The sequence below is a fragment of the Chrysochloris asiatica genome, unplaced genomic scaffold, assembly GCF_000296735.1.
Source record: "Chrysochloris asiatica unplaced genomic scaffold, ChrAsi1.0 scaffold00050, whole genome shotgun sequence".
NCBI classification, from domain to species: Eukaryota; Metazoa; Chordata; class Mammalia; order Afrosoricida; family Chrysochloridae; genus Chrysochloris; species Chrysochloris asiatica.
In genome coordinates, this window is record NW_006408568.1 from 14,979,746 (window position 1) to 14,984,475 (window position 4,730).

The window sequence follows — 4,730 nt, forward strand, 5'->3', positions numbered from 1 at the left end:
TCAACACCTCATACAGCCACGGACTGCTCCAGTGTCCTGACCTTTATGCACTCTGCTTGCTATCTGGGACAAACACCTGTCACCAAGCAGTTTTGCAGAATCAGAGTATGGTACCTATCCAAACTCTCTAACTGTGTGGCTTCCCAATCCACAGCTTGCAAATGTGGTGCAGCAAGCCTGTCTGCTGGACATATCAAACCTGAATAGGGATGTCAGATGGAGGTTGTGGGGGTGTAGCAGATGCAGCGAGGAAAAAAGAGCAGTGTAGAAGCCGGGGCTACAAAAGTGGCTAGATCCTGACAGCATCCGCCAACCCCATCACATGCTAATCATAGTCAATAAAACCTCATGCTGAGTTCATCTGCCCTATAGGGACCTGGGGTACTCAGCAATTCCCACTGACCCAGTCCCTAAATCATATCCTAATACAACCACCATACACAGTACACAGGACCTCTCCTCACAGACATTGGCCTCAGTAATTCCACCAACCTCACCTTTATTCAAGACCACAACATCAGTAATCTTTCCTCCCTCTCCCTTCCAAACTCCTGGTGCACTGACATAACAAAGGTAAGCAACCCAACATGTGGGCCAAAAGGAATATTTTTCTTATGTGGAAAAGATTTTCAAATGCTTACCCACACAACACCTGTGTGTGGTCACATATTTAATCCCTGCGGCCTGATTCTTTACCCCATCTGATTAGGAACATCCTGAACAGGGACATCAGAAGGTAGCAGACACCGTCCTTACCTTATAAAAAAATCAAGTTAAACAAACCATGGTTGGACCCTAATGGCCTCCTGGAGGTCTTGGCGCCTCCCCTTCCTAAAGCCATTAACTATATAATCCTCCTGATACTGTTATTTGGCCCCTACCTGTTTCCCTGTCTTCAAAATTTTCTTCAGGAACACCTGAGAGCCTTCACAAACCAGACGGTGGGCGAATTCCTCATGGCTGGATACCAACCACCGTCAAGCAACAGGACCAGCCAGCCAGAAGGACACGCCAGATACATAGTTCCCCTCCTCTTTGCCACCTTCCAGCAGGAAGCAGCTCCAGAAGAAATGACCTCCGCCCCTGTACCCGTAACAACAAAAGGCTGGAATGATAGAATCCTTCAGCTGCAAGCATAATAAAATGACTACTTACCACGTTTTCGCTCTCCTTACCAGAACTTCCTCTCCCTACCAGCACATCATCCCTAGTCAACCCCTCCCTCCTCTTCAAAAAGTATAAAATTCCTTCCCCCCGGCAATACCGCTCTCTCTTTCCTTTCGACCTCCAATAAAGCCTTACATGTGGGTGTTTGTGTTCTGGCTCATTCCATTTCACACCCCCCTTCTCAAATCCTTCTAGCCCATGAGAAACCACTCCCCACTCTAGACCCCCGCCCAGACGTTTCCTCTTTTGACCCATCAGACCATGTCCATTCCCCACTTGCACTCCCCTCTCCATACAACCCTTCCTCCTCCTCCTCCACCCCACCTACCTCCTCTTCCCACTCTCCTCCTCCCCATGGCTCTGTTCCACCACCATCTGGTGGTCAAGCCTTACCTACTCAGCTGAATCCTCCCTCTCCACCACATACTTGGTCCTGAGACCACTTTCATCCATCCCAATACCCACCACTGCCTGCACCCCTGATGCTATTACGTGAGGTAGCTGGGGCAGAGGGCATTGTCCATGTCCCCTTTCCCTATCTGACCTCTCACAAATCAAAAAGAGGCTAGGACATTTCTCCTCGGATCCAGACACCTACTACATCAAAAGAATTCAAATACCTCACTCAATCCTATTACCTCACCTGACATGACCTCTACATCACTCTCACTTCTGACGAGGTGCATGCTATGAGCAACAAAAAGCCAGCGGGGAGCTCAGGCAGTTCCCCCAAGAAGATCCCTCTTGGGATTATCAACCAGGCCACGCCAACTGTGGACTTAGAGATCATATGACACTGGAAGGTAGATTGCCTTGCAGGAGGCTGAAAGAGAACTGCTCATAAAGCAGTCAACTACAAGAAGATTAGAAATATCACCCAAAATTCAGGCAAAAATCCGGCCCAATTTCTATCATGGCTAACAGTGGCCCTACAAAAATACACCAAAGTAGATCCAACATCCCCAGTAGGCATAACAGTTATTAACACTCATTTCATCTCTGTTGGCCCCAGACATAGACAAGGCAAAATACTTGTCACTGGCCAATGCTCTACAGGGTTCCAGACCAAAGAAGGGGTAGAATACCCTCTGGGGCACCACCTGGGCCCTGCTTCGAGTGTAACCAAGAGGGTCATTGGGCAAAAAACTACCCTAGCCCTTGTCCTCCCCCTGGCTCATGCCCTGCCTGCAAACAGGAGGGATACTGGAAGGTAGATTGCACCTTTCTCCAGAGAGGGAAGGGATCAGTAGCCCCCCAGTCCCACCAGGCAAAGGGGTTTGCTCTACCAGAGCTTCTAGGACTGGTCGCAGAGGACTGAAGGTGCCTGGGTTCACCGGCCCCCACGGAAATAACTCACAGCGAACCGAGGGTAACGGTCCATATTCCAGGTAAGCCAGTCTCTTTTCTTTTAGACATCGGGGCCACTTACTCAGCTCTATGAGAATACTCAGAGTGGACACACCCTACTCCTACATTAATAGTTGGGGTTGATGGAGTCCCTACTCAGCCCATCATCACAGAACCTCTAGCATGCTCACTTCATGATACCCCATTCACATGCACCTTTCTAGTACTACCCAAGTGTCCTACACCAATCCTAGGACGAGACATTCTAGCCAATTTCACATCCGCCCTCATATACCCTATTAAGACTGCCAAACCTACTCCACCTCCTGGCTTGTTCTTGCTGTATGCTGCACCAGATTTCAAACACCTGGCTAAAGACCTCTCTAACCTCAATCTCTCACCCAGTACCCTCCCCTTCAATATGTGGCTGACCTACTTCTATTAGGTCTCCACACCACCTCCAACATCTACTCACCCACAAAGCAGTCTCAAACTTCTCCCCTTCATGCCTTCAATTATTCCATATGGTTTTAATTGAAAGTCCCAACTTTAGGTCTCTCACTCATATACAGAAGCTCTAGATCATCTCCTCCCTCCTCTACCCTGCATCTCCTCCACCCCGCTGCCTCACCTGGATCATATATGGCTCTTCAATGGCAGTTCCATCACCTCACCTACAGGCCAATGTTAAGCCAGCTATGCCATTTTATCTTCAGTTAGGGTAACTGAAGCCATGTCTCTTCCCTTTAACACAACCTCCCAAAAGGCTCCCCTATAAACAGTCCCCTAACTTACAACCACTTCAAGCAGCAAAACTCCCAACACAAGCAGGAGTCATACACTGCAGGAGTCATCAATCCACCAGTGACCCCATCTCACCGGGAAACAATAAGGCTGACCGCAAAGCAAAATGAGCGGCTATGCTCCCGCCTCCATCCACACAAATGCTTTCTGTTCCTCCTGTAGCATCCCTCTATAACCTTCCTTGAAACATAAGAATGGCTTCAACAGGGAGCCACACTCTCTGGGGACTGGCTTCTTCTCAAGGGACTGTACATTCTCCCCAGGTCACAGGCCACACACATCCTCACGGATATACACAATATCCTTCACACAGGGCATGAACCCTTACTCCGCCTCCTACGACCCATATTTTACTGTCACCAAATACCCTCACTACTCCAACAAATAACTCAAGCATGCCCCACTTGCTCAGTCACATCCCCACAGGGAGCATTGCACCCCAAATCAATTCCCACCCATCAGACCCGTGGCTGTCTACCAGGAGAAAACTGGCAAATTGACTTCACACGTATGCCCCCTCACAAAAAAAACAAGTACCTCCTAACCATGGTAGATACCTTCTCAGGATGGATCGAGGCCTTTCCTACCACCTCAGAGGGTGCTGCAGCAGCCACACATGCTCTTTTAACTGAAATTATTCCGCGCTACGGCCTCCCACACTCTATACAATCGGACAATGGTCCTGCCTTCATCTCCCGGATCACCCAACTCACTGCCCCAGCCCTCAACATTACCTGGAAACCCTACATCCCATAAAGATGTCAATCATCTGGCAAGGTGGAAAGGGCAAATGGCTATATAAAAACACAATTAACCAAGCTTTCATTAGGTTACACATGCCATGGGCAGAATTACTTCCCATAGCACTAACAAGACTAAGGGCAGACCCCGGAAACCCACCTTCGTAAGCCCATTTGAACTAATGTGTGGAAGACCATTTCTCCTGGGAACCTCCCAGCCACCTCACCCCACATGCTGACTATATCCCAACCCTAAGTATGGTCCATCATTTGTTATAAACCCACACAGACCAATTTCTACCCAAATCCCACCCAAAGGAACAACACTTGTGGGTCCAACCTGGCGACGAGGTGTACCTGAAAACCCTCAACCCAAGCTCTTTGCAACAAAAATGGGAAGGATCCCTCGAGGTCTTACTCACCACCCCCACAGCAGCCAGACAGCTGGCAGAGCTTCCTGGTCCCACACAGTTTCAGCTACTCCCAAATTGGTTAGTAATCCAGAAGCACCCCGCTATACTTCCTCTTTCACAAGACTGACCAAGCTCAAACCCACCCTCATCCCAGAGGAATAAATGCATGACTCCTGCTTATTCAACTGATTTTCCTGCTTCCTCGACCAGGTGGGCCAGGACCTCCAGTGGTTCTTTCCAAAGGCTAACACTCCTGACG